Source organism: Bombina bombina, chromosome 2 (assembly GCF_027579735.1).
Source record: "Bombina bombina isolate aBomBom1 chromosome 2, aBomBom1.pri, whole genome shotgun sequence".
In the NCBI taxonomy this organism is placed as follows: domain Eukaryota; kingdom Metazoa; phylum Chordata; class Amphibia; order Anura; family Bombinatoridae; genus Bombina; species Bombina bombina.
Window position 1 is genome coordinate 976397017 of NC_069500.1, and position 22453 is coordinate 976419469.

Genomic DNA, 22453 nt, shown 5'->3' on the forward strand with positions numbered 1-22453 from the left:
GTGAGGCGTATATCTGGACAGAGGAGGACGAGAAAGCAATGCCTAAAACGCTACAATGATTTGTACAGGAGACAATCTAAATTGAGGACACTTATCCGGTGTTACCTGCGCAAATGTAAGACTTTGACATAATCCAGATTTAATTTTTACAATGTATGTTACTCAGAAATGTATGTATAACATTTGTATTTTTATCAATTTCATAACATGTGCATTGGAAAACACATTTATTTTATAAAACTATCAAATTTAATTGTGTTATATAATTTTATTATATCTCTAGAAATCACTTAGAGAAAAGAAATTCTAGATATGCTCATAGTCTGGTGATTTATGGCTGTACATTTGTCTATTGTGATTGGCTAACACATTTTAATAGAATTTTACTTTCACAGTTATCTTGAGTGTTGTTTCTAAAGTTAATTAACTTACATTGTTTGGGTTCTCAACTTTACAAGTTTAAAAAGAGATAGTGATGTAAATCTTTGGATTCAACAGTAGACACAGTAGACACTGTCTCCCTTGAAGAATGACACGGTTTTTATAATATGTCTGATTCTTTCTTTTATCTATTTATATTGAATTATAAGCCAACTTTGTTTTGATGTTTGTAAAAGAAAAGAATGTGTGAAAGTATGTTGTGCACATCCTAGTATTAAGGCGATTAGATAAAATAAAATAAAATTTTAGAAAGATTATCTAATCTATTTCTAACATTGGAAATATGGTATTTTTCAAAAAGATATGTACAAATTAATAATTTTTCTTTTCTATTAAATTGTAGATTAAATATGATTTTACATTATATAATATGGAAAGTGCAACTAATTTGTTTACATTTTTAAATAGTTAAAAACCGTAGAGCACCGAGATATCTCTGTCCAATTGATGACAATTCCTCAAGTTCTGGTGGAGAATCTGACCCCTTGCCAAGGGTGTTTATGGACAGGGAGGGAAATGATATTCCAGGTATTTATAAATTGTAATAATTTATATATATATAGATCCAAACAATGTTGGCAATAAAATGAACATTTTTTGTGTTTAAGTAATAAGAAGGCAACAACGTAGGGCAAGGCCTATTATTGAAAATGAGTCAAATGAGGAAGAAGAACTTCAGAATCCGAATTTGGAAGGTTAAATTAATTTTATTACTTTTTATTGCATTTATAATAAAAAAATAATTTTATTGGAAATGTAAACCATTGTTTTGTTATACATAGATGATGCAGAAATTCAGGTTGAGAATTACCGTCAAGATGGAGAGGCAAATAATGAGGAGAGAGAAGAAGTGGTACAAGATTATGAAATAGAACAAGTGCTTGTGCAGGAAGACGATTTAGAAGATAGTAAGTAATAATATATTAGAAAAATTCTAGTGATAACAGAATATTGTACTACCGAATATTATATATATATATATATATATATATATATATATATATATATATATATATATATATATATATATATATATAGAGAGAGAGAGAGAGAGAGAGAGAGAGATAGATAGGTAGATAGATAGATAGATATAGAGAGAGAGAAATAAAAAAAAAAGGATAATGAATTATTTTAATATATACAAGTGGAGTAAAATCTAAAATTTAATTTTATACAGTGATGCAAGAAGAAGAGGTGGACAGAGAGGTGCATGATGAAAATAGTTCAAATGATTCCTCTGATACCATTAATTATGACTGGGGTGAGTATATCAGACATGTGTTTATATATGGATTTAAAAATACATAAGAATAACCTTATTCTTTATTTTATACAGTACCTGAAGATCAAAACATATTGATTAACAAGAAACAGTTATTGGAGATATTAAAGAAAGCTGAAAAAGGACTTAAAGAAAACTATTCAAGTTTGCATGAAATGCGCCTTAAAATAGAAAAAATGTAACAATACAATTTGATTTTTCATAATGTGACCAAATTTTATTTTTATTGTTGTGATAAAAAATAAATATTTATGTTTAACAGTGTATTGGTGTCCTTATAAATTATTATAAACATAACACTGAAATCAATATAACAATGTATGAGATTGAATAAGGGACAGTCTACAATCTATTTTTTTATTGTTTGCAAAAGATTGATATTCACTTTATTTCTGAGTTTAATGTTTAGCATTAACAACTCATTTATATTAATACACTTTTTTTTTTAATCTGTGGTTACCTTGGACTTCTTCCAGCTCACTGATGAAATGACTATCACTGATTATTATCTATTCTCTTGCTTTAGCATTGTGTAGTAACCCCAGTGCCTGAACAGAGTGTTATCTATATGGCCAACGTGTAATTTCAAACTCTTTTGAAAAGATATTTCAAAAGTCTGTGATAAGAGGCAGCCATGAAATTAGCATATGAAGTATGTTTAGTTTAAAATAAGATTATTTACAAAAAAGACATTTCACCAGAAAAGAAATGTAAAATTGTATTAATATTAATAAAGGTACAATGGCAATAGTTTACTGTCCATAGAAACACTTTTGAAATAGTCATGTGGGTCATGCCAAGGGTGCTTGGATCATGTCAGCTATGAACTAAAAAAATATACATTCATATATATATATATATATATATATATATATATATATATATATATATATATATATATATATATTAAAAATCAATATTTTACAAACACAATATTGAATATTTGTCAATTCAAATAAATATTGAGGAAGTAAAATTGATGTAATGCAAGGCAGATTATATTAAAATGGATTTAAAATTTATAAAAAAAAAAGTATAATATTCAAATGGATTAAAAAATTTAGAAAAGTATTATATTAGTTATTAAAAAACAAAGGATAAAAATAAAATAAAAAAAAATGATATTAACATTATTGGCTCGAAATAATCGACATTGAAAGCTGTTTTAATGATAAATAAGGCGCATTTTAAAAAATTGTGGCGAGATTTATCAATAATCCGCCGCATCTCGACAATGGAAATCAGCGATAAAATACTACTGGTTTAATGATAAATATTGGCGCACATGTGCGCCTTTGCAAGGGACGAGATGCGGCGAGTTCATAGGAGAATTGAAAGTTGTAATTCTAAAATGAATGATAAATAGAGCCCAAAGTGCCCAACCATAGCTTTGAGTGTCATAAATAGAAATAAGATTTACTTACCCCAAGACACTCATCTACAAATAGTGATAGCCAAACCAGTACTGAAACGAGAATCAGTAGAGGTAATGGTATATAAGAGTATATCGTCAATCTGAAAAGGGAGGTAGGAGAAGAAATCTCTACGACCGATAACAGAGAACCTATGAAATAGATCCCCTAGAGGAAGACCATTGTATTCAAATAGGCAATACTCTCTTCACATCCCTCTGACATTCACTGCACTCTGAGAGGAAAACCGGGCTTCAGCCTGCTGCGAAGCGCATATCAACGTACAATCTAGCACAAACTTACTTCACCACCTCCATGGGAGGCAAAGTTTGTAAAACTGAATTGTGGGTGTGGCATTTTTAAGGTTTGGGAAACTTTGCCCCTCCTGGTAGGAATGTATATCCCATACGTCACTAGCTCATGGATTCTTGCTAATTACATGAAAGAAATTCTTTTTGTGGCAAAGGCATGTTAGGATCTTTGTCTAGTTAGTACTCTACTGCTTTCACAAGTCACTCAAATGTACTCTTTGTTCCAAGTAATTTTATTTAGAGTATGCAATACCTCAGTTGAATCTCTGAGGAAAGACGGAAGTGATTTTACATGCGATTGCAAATGTTTATCGATGTATGCAGATAGATCTATACCTGAAATGATTGGCCTGCCGGGTGGATTGGTGAGATTTATGTGTATTTTGGGCAGCTGGTAAAAGACAGGTATTTTGGGAAACTGAATACTAAGGTAGTTGAATTCCTTAGAATTAAGGATACCTTAATCTTTGGCTTCAGATAATAACCTGTCTAAATCCTTCTTATATGTTGCTGAAGGATCGCTAGCCAAGTGTTCATATGTGGTGTTGTCCTGTAGAATTCTTAATGATTCTTGGACATAATTGACTCTGTCCATAATTACTAACCCTCCTACCTTATCGGCAGGTTTGATCACTATTTCTTTGTTAGATTCTAAACTTCTAATGCAGTCGAGTTGTTTTTTGTAAGATTATATTTGCAATTATTTTTTCGACTCAACTTTTTTATGTCATTACATACGAGTCTTTCAAATGCTTCTATAGATGTCCCCTTATCTTTGATGGGGTAGAAGGTAGATTTAGTACGTAGATCAGTGTGTATGAAGGCACTGGTGTTCTGTGATGATAGATAATTATTAACTAATTATCTATCATCACAGAACACCAGTTTAAAGTGAACCAAATGATCCGTTGTACAGACAAAGGGGTAATATACCTATTAGAATGTACATGTGGCCTCCAATACGTAGGCCAGATGTGTAGACTTGTGAGAGATCGAATTAGGGAGCACATTCTGAAAATAGAAGGAAGCACAGATGATACACCCTTATATAAACATTTTCAATGAGAAGCACAAGGGAGAACCAAATACTTTGAAATATATGGGCCTGCAAAAAATTCAGAAAGATTGGAGGAGGCAATTTCAAGAAAAAGCTTCTCCTTGCCCAATACAAGTGGATATTTGAACTGGATTGTATATATCCCAAAGGCCTTAATGCCGATTTTGAAATTGCTCACCTACTATAGGTTTATTAATATGTCTATTATGTAATATATACATTTTATGATGTCATTATTGTGACAAAACCAATCTCGCCACTGTACATTGGAGGGCCTGTTATGGAACATTCTTTGGGCTGGAGGTACATGGGCTTAAGGATACCCAGAGACTGCATGGAAATATGGAATTTTATATGCTGGACACCCCATGTACTTTCATAACTCTGTCTTATGTCTATGTCACCCTGTATCCATAAAGGGTGTGAGTGCCCCTTGTGGGAGCAATTGTGACTCTATAAGCCAAGTGGGCATAAAAGACTTTATAGCTAATAAGAACTCTTCCTATATTCTGTAATAAGATGTATTCTATGTATGTTTAAGATCTGATTGTGTCTCAGGAGTCTGTCTAGGTAAACTGATTGGGTTTTGTGTGATTATGTTAACTAGACTGCCCAACATCAGATTGTCTGAGTACTTAATATGTTAATCTGTTTTACCTGTGAATAGACAATTCTTAGAGGTTTGATGCATTGTTCATATGTTTGCTTTACTGTTTAACCAATGCCCTCTGTAACCTGAAGCCAGGGTTATATTCAACCCCCCCATCTGGGGGTCAGACCTGCATAAATACTAGGCATAGCCTTTAATAAATGTCATTCTGTTTTAAACCTGAAAACTGGCTGGGTTGTGAATTGCTGATTCCCTATGCAGGACATTGTTCCCTGGTGTTAACCCTTGGTATCCTGTTGGTACCGTAACAATTGGTGGCAAGCGACGGAATGAACCTTATTGCCCAGAAGAGCAACTACACAAGCCAGTAACCTCAGGAAGAGGGGGATTATTACAATACTGACTAAGATGGAAAAGAGAAAAGTAAATTTTGCAGCTTTTAAAAACTTCCTGGAAACAGAAGGAGAGATTGATGGGTACCTTGCGGATTTTGAGAGGCAATGTGCACTACACAAGGTACCCGCAGAGGACTGGGTCACGATATTATCTGGAAAATTATCCGGCCGGGCCAGAGAGGCTTTTCGGGCCATTCCAGATGAGGAAGTCAGGGATTATAATACTGTAAAAGAGGCTCTGCTCTCCAGGTATGCGGTTACACCGGAGGCATACCGGAGGCGGTTCAGAGACACTGTTAAATTAGCTGGAGATTCCTACCTTGAGTGGGCATGTAAGGTGCACCGCACAGCAGCTCACTGGATAGCGGGGTGCCAAGCCATATCTGGGGAAGAGGTGCTGCAGCTATTCCTGTTGGAACATTGCTTCGACAAGTTACCCGCAGGAGTTCGAGAGTGGGTTCGGGACCGTAAACCCTCCACCCTGCAGGAAGCGGCTCGCTTGGCAGATGAGTATACGGATGCCCGCAAACTGGACACTGCTACCACTAAGCCCCCTGCTAGAGTGGAGTACAGACCCCCAGTCACCCCAGCAGCTGCCAGTTACCAAACCCCGGCGCACCGCTATACCACACGGCCTCCGGCCACGAACTACCCTCAGAGAGCCCTGTTCAATTTGCGGTGCTACTCACAACCTATTCGGTGCTTCAGATGTAAGCAACTAGGGCACAAAAGACCAGAGTGTCCCCTAAACATAGCGAACCAAGCGCAGTCCTGGAGAAGACCCGCCGGCGGAATCCCACGTAATCCTCAGCCTGCGGCCCGCTACGTAGAGGCGCAAGAATGCTGGAGCATCCTACATGAGGCAGACCTTGTGCAAGCTGCCCACCGGAATAACCGGCAACTGGTTAAAGTGAATGGGAAGAAGGTCAGTGGTCTACGGGATACTGGTGCTACCATGACCTTGCTTCAAAAGAACTTGGTGTCTGAGAAACAGTACACTGGAGACACTGTGGCTGTGAGGGTAGCAGGGGGCGATGTGTTCAGCCTACCTGTTGCCAGGGTACATTTGGATTGGGGAGTGGGCGCTAGACCTGTGAATGTGGGGGTCAAGAAGGACTTACCTGCTGATGTTCTTCTTGGAAATGACTTGGCCCCCCTTGTTTCTGCCTACGCTCCTATGGGTCCCGCTGATGTTAACTCTGTGACTACCCGTGCCCAGATCCGTGCAGCAGAGACTGACCCACCTGCTGCTAAGCCCCAGGACGCTGAGCTCAGTAAATCTCTATCCGCTATTGATATGTGGAGGTCCCGTTACAATGCGCTGATGAAGGAGAAGAGGAGCGCAGAGGAAAAAGCACGTTTAGAACGTGAATCTCTGCTAGACAAGCTGCACCGACAGACTGCAGAAAACACCAGCTTGAGAGTGGGACATGAAACCTTAAAGACAAACTTAGCGACACTTGAGGAAAAGCTGACGCTGGCTCATAGTGAGGTGCAGCAACTCAAGGGCACCCTATGTCAGTATGAAGGGATTGTGGATACCTATAAAGAGCAGGTACAGAAAACTCGTAAAGAAGCTGATGGGATTTTGAAGGACTGTTTGGCCCTGGTCTGGGCACTGAGGAATTTGAACCCTTGTTTGTATGGACAGGAATTCTCTCTCATAACGGGAATACAGATGGATTGTCCCAGCAAACTGACATGCCTACCAGGCGCTCTGGTCGTATATGGCACAGTATATACCCTGGACAGCTGAGCATGACAAACCAGAGGGAGAGGAGTTTGATGGTCCTGTCCCCCAGCAGCAGAGGAATATACAGGGAATTGGGAGCCCAGACTCCATTCCTCAGCGGCAGGCTGCGTTACAAGGGGTAGGGACAGTTGGTCCTGTCCCCCAGCAACACGGCTGTTTAGCCAAAGGGGAGACGATTGGTCTCCCCCTCCAGCAGCACAGCTATGTATCCAAAGGGGAGACAGTCGGTCTCCCCCTCCAGCAACCAGGCTCCCACCAGGCTACTTCCATGGTAGTGCTGGCACCCGGGCAGAGTACAGCTGGTCTCTGCCCACCTCGCAACCCACCAATTCAGCGTACCAGTCCCCCACACAGCTGTGGTGAGGCACCTGGACATGGACAAGTTTTCCCCGTACTCAGGTGTAGTAACCATTTATTGTGGGTGGGCTGTACTACTAATTGTGTTTTATGGGTGGGTTGCTGGACTAACCAGGGCACTGACCGGCAGGAGGTCAGATACCCTGTTAGTCTGTTTGGAAAAGGGGAGAGATGTGACAAAACCAATCTCGCCACTGTACATTGGAGGGCCTGTTATGGAACATTCTTTGGGCTGGAGGTACATGGGCTTAAGGATACCCAGAGACTGCATGGAAATATGGAATTTTATATGCTGGACACCCCATGTACTTTCATAACTCTGTCTTATGTCTATGTCACCCTGTATCCATAAATACAGGATGGGTACAGGGTGTGAGTGCCCCTTGTGGGAGCAATTGTGACTCTATAAGCCAAGTGGGCATAAAAGACTTTATAGCTAATAAGAACTGTTCCTATATTCTGTAATAAGATGTATTCTATGTATGTTTAAGATCTGATTGTGTCTCAGGAGTCTGTCTAGGTAAACTGATTGGGTTTTGTGTGATTATGTTAACTAGACTGCCCAACATCAGATTGTCTGAGTACTTAATATGTTAATCTGTTTTACCTGTGAATAGACAATTCTTAGAGGTTTGATGCATTGTTCATATGTTTGCTTTACTGTTTAACCAATGCCCTCTGTAACCTGAAGCCAGGGTTATATTCAACCCCCCCATCTGGGGGTCAGACCTGCATAAATACTAGGCATAGCCTTTAATAAATGTCATTCTGTTTTAAACCTGAAAACTGGCTGGGTTGTGAATTGCTGATTCCCTATGCAGGACATTGTTCCCTGGTGTTAACCCTTGGTATCCTGTTGGTACCGTAACAATTATCACTATATTATTACTATGTTTGAGTCCCCTTATCTGGTTAGGTCATCACCAAGTTAGATAGCTACAATCCTATAGTCCTTTTTATACATTGTTTTATGTCATTTTTCTATTTTTTTAATAGCATATATAATTTGTAAATTTCCATACTTTCTTAATGTGTCTTACCGTAACTCGGGCTGTTTATGTATAACTATAATTATAAATAATTTTAATAATTTTAATTATTGAAAATAATTTTAAATAATTTTGCAATATAACATCTTTGTCATGATTCATCTGTATATTTTTAATAATATGTTGTTTTATTGTCATGTTTATTTAATGTCATGTTTATATAATGTCATGCTTATATATATTTTTATCCTGTTATATAATATTTCATGTACACACTCCAGTAAGAGTACTTATAAGGATAATTCTATCCATTTCAGTAATTATACTCAGTCAGTCATTTACATGAACTGTTCCTTTACAAAATGTAAAGTTGTTATAAGCACACTGCAGCCTTTCTGTACCTTTTTATGGATACCCTTTTTATGAATACCTTTTTATTAATACTGCAGATACATTTATGTTGCTCTTAGTTGCCTAATTTGAAATGCACAACCTCTCTGTTTTAGATACACAAAATTGCAACACTAGTGCAAATCTGTTATCAGGTCTACTACTATCCAGTTTTTTAACTCTTAATAATAACAATAAAATCATGATAGTACACTGGTATCAGCAGTATAGTTGCCATTTCTGAACATACACCTGCCCATGTCCAAAATGGCTGCTTTAGATCTTTAATATAGTGCTACACATTCCAGCTTTAAATATAAATAAATATATATATATATATATATATACCCATCTCCAAAATGGCTGCATCAGCAGTATAGTTGCCATTTCTGAACATTTATATGCCCATTTCCAATATGGCCACTTTAGATTCTTAATATAGTAGTATAGTTGCCATTTCTGAACATATACATGCCCTTGTCCAAAATGGCTGCTTTAGACCTTAATATAGTGGTACTCTTTCCAGCTTTAAATATATACATGCCCATTTCCAAAATGGCATCAGATACCTTTTTTCAATAAGTTATACCTATCTCTTATGAAGGTCTTATATATTTTTTGATTGCTTAAATATGAGATACATTTTGATTCGTTCTCAAAACACCCCCCTTTTCTGATAGGCTTAGTGGTATTTAAATATTGTATACTGTCTGAGCTGGTATAGTCTTGATAAAGGCCTCGTAGCAGGCTGAAACGCGTTGACCTCTGCATTCATTTGACATACCAGCCCGAGTGACTCTCTCTGTAAACAGTGAGCGCATTACCTTTAGGATACTTTTTTTTTTGTACTGTTTGTGTAGTAGACTTTCTTTTTTCCCATATAGGTTTTCTTTACTAAAAGTGATTAGAGTTGATGCCCGGTCTTCATCTGGATTCACCCTTAGGAACCGGATCTTCACTTGAACTTTTATTTCCACCAGGAACGCTTAAATATCATCTCTATTTGGATACAACTGTGACTATTATATATCTATATTTTTTTTTTTACTTTTCATATTTTTTCATTTAGATTTTTTCGTCTATATATATATATATTTTTTTTTCAGTACTGAGTTTTTTTTTCATATTGGCCAATTTTGTTACATGTACTTAGTCACTTAGCAGACTATTGTTGTCCGGTTCTCAGCTAACTGTTGGTTGCTATTCTGTTTTTTTTTACCGTTACCACTATAGAATAACTGTGTCACAATTCTACCTCTAGTATAGTATTGTTCGTTACACACCACTGAACTTTACTTTTTGACCCCCTCCCCTCTAAGATTGCATCACCGCCATTTATATACAATTTATACACCTTCCCCTCACATCCTAGACACACTATATCGTCACTTGTTATAGACTTTATATCTATACACAGATATTTACCTGGGCCAATATAAGCTATATCCAATTTTCTTAGTTCTTTTCTCTTTGAGGTTATTTCCAGTTTCTATCCTCTCTTAGGCTAGGAAACTTTTTAATACTACTAACTTGTTCTATGAGTATTCTGTAACATCTGTGACACCATTATCTATTAATTCTTATTTCTACTTTCTCTAGTATACTTTAGCCTCTCTTGGGGCGCTCCTTCATATATTTAATATTTCCAAATCAGACATGCTATATTCAATAATCCTCATAAGACTAATCTCACTAGACCCCTTACCCCACTTAAAGCGCTATGCACCAACCCCTTAATAACTAGATCCCACATCTCCATAATCTATAAAATATGAAGCGATTCCTTCCCTGGTGTTAAAAAACAAACTGTCATTTATTATAAAAGAGGAAAAAGACATTGTTATAACAGACACTCAATGGAATCACATATTTACTGAGACACAAAAAATCATCAATATTGTTAAATATAGTAGAAATGAACTACAAATTGTTTCTCCGATGGTACCTAACACCCCACCACCTCCATAGCATTTTCCCCAGTTCATCCTCTCTGTGCTGGAGACACTGTGGAGAAGCAGGAACCATATCCTATATTTGGTGGTCTTGCCCCCTTCTTCAGCCCCACTGGGAGGATATAAATAAATGTATTGATACAACCATGGGCATATTGCTAAAGCTCACACTAGCTATAGTCTTATTAAATGATACCCCTACCATCACTTGTATTTACCGAAGAAAACTACTCCATTGTATGTTCAATTGTGCTACACGTTTAATACCTAGACTTTGGGAGGGAAACACAAACTCCCACTTTTGTTATGTGATGTAGAGAAGTGGGACATGTGCTAACCTTAGAAAAAAACATAATTGATGTAAGAACTTACCTGATAAATTCATTTCTTTCATGTAATTGGCAAGAGTCCATGAGCTAGTGACATATGGGATATAGAATCATACTAGGAGGAGCAAAGTTTCCCAAACCACATCCACAATTCAGTTTAACAAATAGTTAAGTAGTGGGGTGAAAATATGAGTAAAAAAGCATACAATTAGAGGAACGGGAAATAAAATTGTGCTTTTTATACAAAAATCATAACCACCCTAAAAAGGGTGGGCCTCATGGACTCTTGTCAATATGAAAGAAATTAATTTATCAGGTAAGTTCTTACATAAATTATGTTTTCTTTCATGTAATTGGCAAGAGTCCATGAGCTAGTGGCATATGGGATAGATATACCCAAGATGTGGAAGTCCACAGAAGAGTCACTAGAAAAGGGAGGGATAAAAAAAACAGCCATTTTCCGCTGAAAAAAATAAATACACAAAAAATAAGTTCTTCTCATGAATTAAAAAATAAAAAAACAAAACTTAAAACATTAGCAGAAAAATCTAACTGAAACAGGTGCCTGAAGAACTTTTCTACAAAAGACTGCTTCAGAATAAGCAAATACATCAAAATGGTAACATTTTGTAAATGTAGGCAAAGAAGACCAAGTTGCTGCTTTGCAAATCTGATCAACGGAAGCTTCATTCTTAAAAGCCCAAGAAGTGGAGACTGATTTAGTAGAATGAGCTGTGATCCTCTGAGGTGGGGACTTTCCCGCCTCCAAATAAGCTTTATGAATCAAAAGCTTTATGCCAAAGAAATGGCAGAAGCTTTCTGACCATTCCTAGAACCAGAGAAGACAACAAATAGACTAGAAGTCTTCCTGAAATCTTTATTAGCTTCAACATAATATTTCAAAGCTCTTACAACATCCAAAGAATGCAAAGATCTTTCAAGAGATTTCTTGGGATTAGGACACAAGGAAGGAACAACAATTTCCCTACTAATGTTGTTAGAATTCACAACCTTAGGAAGAAATTTAAACGAAGTCCGCAAAACAGCCATATCCTGATGGAAAAATCAGAAAAGGAGACTCACAAGAGAGCAAACAATTCAGAAACTCTTCTAACTGAAGAGATAGCCAAAAGAAACAAAACTTTCCAAGAAAGTAGTTTAATATCCAATGAAGGCATAGGCTCAAAAGGAGGAGCCTGCAAAGACATCAAAAGCAAATTAAGACTCCAAGGAGGAGAGATTGATTTAATAACAGGCTTGATACGAACCAAAGCCTGAACAAAACAGTGAATATCAGGAAGCTTAGCAATCCTTCTATGAAATAAAAAAAAGAGCAGAGATTTGTCCCTTCAAAGTACTTGCAGACAAACCTTTATCCAAACCATCCTGAAAAAACTGTAAAATTCTAGGAATTCTAAAAGAATGCTAGGAGAATTTATGAGAAGAACACCATGAAATATAGGTCTTCCAACACCATGAAATATAGGTCTTCCAAACTCAATAATAAATCTTCCTTGAAAAAGACTTACGAGCCTGTAGCATAGTATTAATCACTGAGTCAGAGAAACCTCTATGACTAAGCACTAAGCGTTCAATTTCCATACCTTCAAATTTAATGATTTGAGATCCTGATAGAAAAACGGCCCTTGAGACAGAAGGTCTGGTCTTAGAGGAAGTGGCCAAGGCTGGCAACTGGACATCCAAACAAGATCCGCATACCAAAACCTGTGAGGCCACGCTGATTCTATCAGAAACACATACGATTGTTCCATAATGATCTTGGAGATCACTCTTGGAAGAAGAACTAGAGGCGGAAAGATATAAGCAGGTTGGTAAAACCAAGGAACTGCTAAAGCATCCACCACCATCTCCGCCTGACGATCCCTGGACCTGGACAGGTACCTGGGAAGATTCTTGTTTAGATGAGAAGCCATCAGATTTATTTCTGGAAGACCCAACATCTGTACAATCTGACAAAATACATCTGGATGGAGAGACCACTCCCCAGGATGTAAGGTCTGACAGCTGAGATAATCTGCTTCCCAATTGTCTACACCTGGGATATGAATCGCAGAAATAAGACAAGAGCTGGATTCTGCCCAAAAAAGTATCCGAGATACTTCTTTCATAGCTTGGAGACTGCAAGTCCCACTCTGATAATTGACATATGCCACAGTTTTGATATTGTCAGTCTGAAAACAAATGGATGGTTCTCTCTTTAACAGAGGCCAAACCTGAAGAGCCCTGAAAATAACACGGAGTTCTAAAATATTGATTGGTAACCTCGTCTCTTGAGGTTTCCAAACCCCTTGTGCTGTCAGAGATCCCCAGACAGCTCCCCAACCTGAAATACTTGCATCTGTTGTGATCACAGTCCAGGTAGGACGAATAAAAGAGGCCCCCTGAATAAAACGATGATGGTCTAACCACCAAGTCAAAGAGTTTAATGTTGGGATTTAAGTATATCAATATTTATATCTGAGTATAATTCCTGCACCATTGATTCAGCATACAAAGCTGTAGAGGCCACATGTGAAAACAAGCAAAGGGGATCACGTCCGATGCTGCAGTCATGGGACCTAAAACTTCCATGCACATAGCCACTGAAGGGTATTAATGAGACTGAAGGTTTCGACAAGCTGAAACCAATTTCATTCGTCTTTTGTCTGTTAAGGACAGAGTCATGGACACTGCATTTTCTGGAAACCTAATTGATCCTCAAACCATGTCTTTGAAGAAACAACACTAGTTGATTCGTGTGAGATTCAGCTAAAACATAATTTATGTAAGAATTTACCTGATAAATTTATTTATTTCATATTGGCAAGAGTCCATGAGCTAGTGACGTATGGGATATACATTCCTACCAGGAGGGGCAAAGTTTCCCAAACCTCAAAATGCCTATAATACACCCCCCACCACACCCACACTTCAGTTTAACGAATAGCCAAGAAGTGGGGTGTTAAGAAAGGAGCAAAAGCATCAACAAGGAATTGGAATAATTGTGCTTTACACAAAAAAAAAATCATAATCACCATAAGAAGGGTGGGCCTCATGGACTCTTGCCAATATGAAAGAAATGAATTTATCAGGTAAATTCTTACATAAATTATGTTCTCTTTCATGTAATTGGCAAGAGTCTATGAGCTAGTGACGTATGGGATAGAAAATACCCAAGATGTGGAACTCCACGCAAGAGTCACTAGAGAGGGAGGGATAAAAATAAAGACAGCCAATTCCGCTGAAAAAAGAATCCACAACCCATATCAAAAGTTTTAATCTTTATAATGAAAAAAACTGAAATTATAAGCAGAAGAATCAAACTGAAACAGCTGCCTTAAGTACTTTTCTACCAAAAACTGCTTCTGAAGAAGAGAAAACATCAAAATGGTAGAATTTAGTAAAAGTATGCAAAGAAGACCAAGTTGCTGCTTTGCAAATCTGATCAACAGAAGCTTCATTCTTAAAAGCCCAGGAAGTAGAAACTGACCTAGTAGAATGAGTTGTAATCCTCTGAGGTGGGGATTTACCCGACTCCAAATAAGCATGATGAATCAAAAGCTTTAACCAAGATGCCAAAGAAATGGCAGAAGCCTTCTGACCTTTCCTAGAACAAGAAAAGATAACAAATAGACTAGAAGTCTTTCTGAAATCTTTAGTAGCTTCAACATAATATTTCAAAGCTCTTACCACATCCAAAGAATGTAAAGATCTCTCTAGAGAATTCTTAGGATTAGGACACAACGGAGGGACAACAATTTCTCTACTAATGTTGTTGGAATTCACAACTTTAGGTAAAAATTTAAATGAAGTCCACAAAACCGCCTTATCCTGATGAAAAATCAGAAAAGGAGACTCACAAGAAAGAGCAGATAATTCAGAAACTCTTCTAGCAGAAGAGATGGCCAGAAGGAACAATACTTTCCAAGAAAGTAATTTAATGTCCAGAGAATGCATAGGCTCAAACGGAGGAGCCTGTAAAGCCCTCAAAACCAAAATAAGACTCCAAGGAGGAGAGATTGACTTAATGACAGGCTTGATACGAACCAAAGCCTGTACAAAACAATGAATATCAGGAAGATTAGCAATTTTTCTGTGGAACAGAACAGAAAGAGCAGAGATTTGTCCTTTCAAGGAACTTGCAGACAAACCCTTATCCAAACCATCCTGAAGAAACTGTAAATTTCTAGGAATTCTAAAAGAATGCCAAGAGAATTTATGAGAAGAACACCATGAAAAGTAAGTCTTCCAAACTCGGTAATAAATCTTTCTAGACACAGATTTGCGAGCCTGCAACATAGTATTAATCACTGAGTCAGAGAAACCTCTATGACTAAGCACTAAGCGTTCAATCTCCATACCTTCAAATTTAATGATTTGAGATCCTGATGGAAAAATGGGCCTTGAGATAGAAGGTCTGGCCTTAACGGAAGTGGCCAAGGTTGGCAACTGGACATCCGAACAAGATCCACATACCAAAACCTGTGTGGCCATGCTGGAGCCACCAGTAGAACAAATGAACGCTCCATTATTATTTTGGAAATCACTCTTGGAAGAAGAACTAGAGGCGGAAAGATATAAGCAGGTTGATAACTCCAAGGAAATGACAATGCATCCACTGCTTCCGCCTGAGGATCCCTGGACCTGGACAGATACCTGGGAAGTTTCCTGTTTAGATGAGAAGCCATCAGATCTATTTCTGGAAGCCCCACATCTGAACAATCTAAAAAAACACATCTGGGTGAAGAGACCACTCTCCCGGATGTAAAGTCTGGTGACTGAGATAATCCGCTTCCCAATAGTCTATAACTGGGATATGGACCACAGAGATTAGACAGGAGCTGGATTCCGCCCATGCAAGTATCCAAGATACTTCTTTCATAGCTTGAGGACTGTGAGTCCCACCTTGATGATTGACATTGTCTGTCTGAAAACAAATAAACGGTTCTCTCTTCAGAAGAGGCCAAAACTGAAGAGCTCTGAGAATCGCATGGAGTTCCAAAATATTGATTGGTAATCTCGCCTCTTGAGATTTCCAAACCCCCTGCACTGTCAGAGATCCCCAGACAGCTCCCCAACCTGAAAGACTCGCATCTGTTGTGATCACAGTCCAGGTTGGACGAACAAAAGAGGCCCCTTGAACTAAACAATGGTGATCTAACCACCAAGTCAGAGATAGTCGAATATTGGGATTTAAGGATATTAATTGTGATATATTTGTATAATCCATGCACCATTGGCTCAGCATACAAAGCTGAAGAGGTCTCATGTGAAGACGAGCAAAGGGGATCGCGACCGATGCTGCAGTCATGAGACCTAAAACCTCCATGCACATAGCTACTGAAGGGAATGATTGAAACTGAAGGGAATGATTGAATCTGAAGGTTCCGACAAGCTGAAACCAATTTCAGTCGTCTTTTGTCTGTTAGAGACAAAGTCATGGCTACTGAATCTATTTGGAATCCTAAAAAGGTTACCCTTGTCTGAGGAATCAAGGAACTTTTTGGTAAATTGATCCTCCAACTATGTCTTTGAAGAAACAACACTAGTTGATTCGTGTGGGATTATGCAGAATGTAAAGACTGAGCAAGTACCAAGATATGGTCCAAATAAGGAAACACTGCAATACCCTGCTCTCTGATTACAGAGAGTAGGGCACCGAGAACCTTTGAAAAGATCCTTGGAGCTGTTGCTAGGCCAAAAGGAAGAGCAACAAATTGGTAATGCTTGTCTAGAAAAGAGAATCTCAGGAACTGATAGTGGTCTGGATGAATCGGAATATGAAGATATGCATCCTGTAAGTCTATTGTGGACATATAATGCCCTTGCTAAACAAAAGGCAGAATAGTCCTTATAGTCACCATCTTGAATGTTGGTATTCTTACATAACGATTAAAACTTTTTAGATCCAGAACTGGTCTGAAAGAATTCTCCTTCTTTGGAACAATGAACATATTTGAAACCCCAGACCCCGTTCCTGAAAAGGAACTGGCACAATTACCCCAGATAACTCCAGGTCTGAAACACACTTCAGAAAAGCCTGAGCCTTTACTGGGTTCACTGGAATGCGTGAGAGAAACTTCTCACAGGCGGTCTTACTTTGAAACCTATTCTGTACCCTTGAGAAACAATGTTCTGGATCCAATGATTTTGGATTGAATTAATCCAAACATCCTTGTAAAATCTTAGTCTGCCCCCTACCAGCTGCGCTGGAATGAGGGCCGCACCTTCATGCGGACTTGGGGGCTGATTTTGATTTTTTAAAAGGCTTGGATTTATTCCAGACTGGAGAAGGCTTCCAATTGGAAACCGTTCCTTTAGGGGAAGGGTCAGGTTTCTGTTCCTTATTCTGACGAAAGGAATGAAAACGGTTAGAAGCCCAAAATTTACCCTTATATTTTTTATCCTGAGGCAAAAAGGCTCCCTTCCCCCCAGTGACAGTTGAAATAATAGAATCCAACTGAGAACCAAATAATTTATTACCTTGGAAAGAAAGAGATAGCAACGTTGATTTAAAAGTCATATCAGCATTCCAAGATTTAAGCCATAAAGCTCTTCTAGCTAAAGACATATACCTGACATCAATTCTAATGATATAAAAAATGGCATCACAAATTAAATTATTAGCATGTTGAATTAGCTTAACAATGCTATACACATTATGATCTGGTACTTGTTGCACTAAAGTTTCCAACCAAAAAGTTGAAGCCGCAGCAACATCAGCCAAAGAAATAGCATAAATAAGCCTTCCGTAGATAAGATTCAAGCTTCCTATCTAAAGGATCTTTAAAAGAAGTACTATCTGCCGTAGGAATAGTAGTACGTTTTGCAAGAGTAGAGATGGCCCCATTAACTTTGGGGATCTTTTCCCAAAACTCCAATCTATCAGTCAGCAAAGGATACAGTTTTTTAAACCTTGAATGAGTAAAAGAAGTACCCAGACTATTCCATTCCCTAGAAATTACATCTGAAATAGCATCAGGAACTGGAAAAACCTCTGGAATAACTACATGAGGTTTAAAAACCGAAATTAAACATTTACTAGTTTTAATATCAAGAGGACTAGTCTCCTCCATATCTAATGCAATCAACACCTCTTTTAATAAGGAACGAATATACTCCCTTTTAAATAAGTTTGAAGATTTGTCAGTGTCAATATCTGAGGCAGAATCTTCTGAACCAGATAGATTCTCATCAGAGATAGATAAATCAGAATGCTGTCGGTCATTTAAAAATTAATCGAATTTATGAGAAATTTTAAAAGACCTTTTACGTTTATTAGAAGGTGGTATAACAGACAGAGCCTTCTGAATAGAATTAGAAACAAATTCTCTCACATTAACAGGAATATCCTGAACATTAGATGTTGAAGGAACAGCAACAGGTAATGGATTACTACTAATGGAAATATTGTCTGCTTTTGAAAGTTTATCATGACAACTAACAAACTACAGCCGGAGGAACAGTTACCACAAGTTTACAACAAATGCACTTAGCTTTGGTAGAACCAACATCAGGATTCCAGAAGTAGATTCTGATACAGGGTCAGATTGAGACATCTTGCAATATGTAATAGAAAAAACAACATATAAAGCAAAATTATCAATTTCCTTATGACAGTTTCAGGAATGGGAAAAAAATGCAAACAAAATAAGCCTCTGGAAACCAGAAGCAAAATTAAATAAGGACTTAAATAATGTAAAAAAATCTGGCGCCAAAAGTATGACGCCTACAACTGACAAAATATTTTTTGGCGCCAAGAACGTCTGCAACAAACACAAGCATCATAGATGACGCAACTACGTGAAAATTCTCGGCGCCAACTAAGACGCCAGAAATGACGAAATTACGTCAACAAACGTAATTCTCGCGCCAAAAAAGTCTCGTGCCAAAAATTACGCAATAAATTATAGCATTTTGCGCTCCCGTGAGCCTAACAGCCCACAATTTAGAAAAGAAAGTCAATTTGTAAAATTTTAAGGTAAGAAAAAATGGTTGTTTTTTTGGGGGGGGGGGTTTTATATGCATTTCCCAAAATTAAACTAACAGTCTGTAAAAAGGAAATATACTAATTAACCTGAATCATGGCAAATATAAGTAGAAAACATATATTTAGAACTTTACATATAAAGTGCCAAACCATAGCTGAGAGTGTCTTAAATAAAAGAAAAAAAAGTAGATAGCCAAACCAGTACTGAAACGAGAATCAGTAGAGGTAATGGTATATAAGAGTATATCGTCGATCTGAGAAGGGAGGTAGGAGATGAATCTCTACGACCGATAACAGAGAACCTATGAAATAGATCCCCATTAGGATGACCATTGTATTCAATAGGTAATCCTCCCTTCACATCCCTCTGTCATTCACTGCACTCTGAGAGGAACCGGGCTTCAGCCAGCAGAGAAGCGCATATCAACATAGAAATCTAGCACAAACTTACTTCACCACCTCCATAGGAGGCAAAGTTTGTAAAACTGAATTGTGGGTGTGGTGGGGGGTGTATTATAGGCAGAGGTTTGGGAAACTTTGCCCCTCCTGGTAGGAATGTATATCCCATACGTCACTAGCTCATGGACTCTTGCCAATTACATGAAAGAAATATAAAGACTGAGCTAGTACCAAGATATCATCCAAATAAGGAAACACCACAATACCCTGTTCTCCGATTACAGATAGAAGGGCACGAGAACCTTCAAAAAGATCCTTGGAGCTGTTGCTAGGCCAAATGGAAGAGCAACAAATCTTGTCTAGAAAAGAGAATCTCAGAAAACGATAGTGGTCTGGATGAATTGGAATGTGAAGATATGCATCCTGTAAGTCTATCGTCGACATATAATGACCTTGCTGAACAAAAGGGAAAATAGTCCTCATAGTCACCATCTTGAAAGTTGGAACGGAACTGGTATGATTACCCCTGAAAGCTCTAGATCTGAAACACACTTCAGAAAAGCTTGAGGCTTCACCGGATTTGCTGGAACGTGAGAGAGAAGAAGAATCTTCTCACAGGAGGTCTTACTCTGAATCCTATTTGATACCCTTGAGAGACAATACTCGGAATCCACTGATTTTGAATGGAATCTGCCCAAACTTCTTGGAATAATTTGAATCTGCACCCCACCAGCTGAACTCGATCGAGGGCCGCACCTTCATGCAGACTTGGGGGCTTGCGGGCTTTGGTTTCTTAAAAGGCTTGTATTTATTCCAACTTGAAGGTTTCCAATTGGAAACAGAGTCTTTAGAGGAATGATTGGTTTTCTGTTCCTTGTTCTGTCGAAAAGAACAAAAATGATTAGAAGATTTAGATTTACCCTTAGATCTTTTATCCTGAGGCAAAAAAACTCCCTTCCCTCCAGTGATAGTTGAAATAACTGAATCCAACTGAGAACCAAATAAATTACCTTGGAAAGAACGATAGTAATCTAGACTTAGATACCATGTCAGCATTCCAAGATTTGAGCCATAAAGCTCTTCTAGCTAAAATAGCTAGAGACATAGATTTAACATCAATTTTGATGATATCAAAAATAGCATCACAGAGAAAATGATTAGCATGTTGAAGCAAACAATGCTAGACAAATCAAGATCTGTTTCCTGTTGCGCTAAGCTATCCAACCAAAAGGTTGATGCAGCCGCAACATCAACCATAGAAATGGCAGGCCTGAGAAGATAGCTAGAATATAAATAAGCTTTCCTTAGATAAGATTCAAGTTTCCTATCTAAAGAATCTTTAAAAGAAGTACTGTCTTCCATAGGAATAGTAGTACGTTTGGAGTAGAAATAGCCCCATCAACTTTGGGGACTTTTTCCCAAAACTCTAATCTAGCCGCTGGCAAAGGGTACAACTTTTTAAACCTAGAAGGAGGAATGAAAGAAGTACCAGGCTTAATCCATTCCTTAGCAATCACATCAGAAATAGCATCTGGAACTGGAAAAACCTCAGGAGGTTTATAAACAGAATTGAAACGTTTACTAGTTTTGATATCAAGAGGACTAGACTCCTCAATATCCAAAGTAACCAACACTTCTTTCAATAAGAAACTAATATACTCAATCTTTAAAGGTAAGTAGATTTGTCAGTGTCAATGTCTGAGGTAGGATCTTCTGAATCAGAGAGATCCTCATCAGAGGAGGATATTTCAGTATGTTGTCGGTCATTCGAAATTTCATCAAATGTATGAGAAGTTTTAAAAGACCTTTTACGTTTATTAGAAGGTGGAATAGCAGACAAAGCCTTCTGTATTGCATCAGCAATATAATTTTTCATATCAACAGGGATATCATGTACATAAGATGTTGAAGGAACAACAGAAACTGTACTAGTACGGATGGAAACGTTTTCTGCATGCAAAATCTTATCATGGCAAATGTTACATACTACAGCTGGAGATAAAATCTCAGCTAACTTACAACAAATACACTTAGTTTTGGTAGAACTGTGATCAGGCAGCAGGGTTCCAACACAGTTGCTTCTGAAACAGGATCAGATTGAGACATCTTGCAAAATGTAAAAGAAAAACAACATTAAAGCAAAATTTACAATTTCCTTATATGGCAGTTTCAGTAATGCGAAAAAAAAGAAAACAGCATGGACCTCTGAGTATATAGAAGGCAAGAAGCACATATGAAGTGGGGTGAAAAATAAACTAAATTTTTTAGCGCCAAGTATGATGCACGACGCAATACGAAGTGACTTTTTTTGGCACCAACAACATCCGGAAATCACGCAACTCGCATCATAACAGATGCAACCTCATGCAAGGAAAACCTGCCGTCAACTAAGACGCTGGAAATGACTAACTTGAGTCAAAGACGTACCTTTGCGGCGAAAAATTTCTTGCGCCAAAAATGACGAATAAATAACAGCATTTTGCGCCCTCGCGAGCCTAATTTTGCCCGCAAAAGAAAAAACTGTTAATTTGAAAAAAAAAAGGACTATACCCCAGTTAAGAGAAATAACTTCCTAAACATGCTTCCCAAACTGAAACGGACAGTCTGCAAAAGGAAATATACATAGACCTGGCTCATGGCAAATATAAGTAAAATACATATATTTAAAACTTTATATAAATACATAAAGCACCAAACCATAGCTGCGAGTGTCTTAAATAAGAAAAAACATACTTACCGAAAGACACCCGTCCACATATAGCAGATAGCCAAACCAGTACTGAAAA

At 37.7% G+C, this 22453-nt stretch overlaps 1 long non-coding RNA gene across 1 annotated transcript; it reads left to right on the forward strand.

Moving 5' to 3' along the window:
• Positions 1-852: 852 nt before the first annotated feature.
• Positions 853-1297, forward strand: LOC128648132 (uncharacterized). Its single transcript, XR_008400516.1, has 3 exons — positions 853-969; positions 1050-1136; positions 1224-1297. It is a non-coding gene; the product is annotated as an uncharacterized LOC128648132 (long non-coding RNA).
• Positions 1298-22453: the final 21156 nt, after the last annotated feature.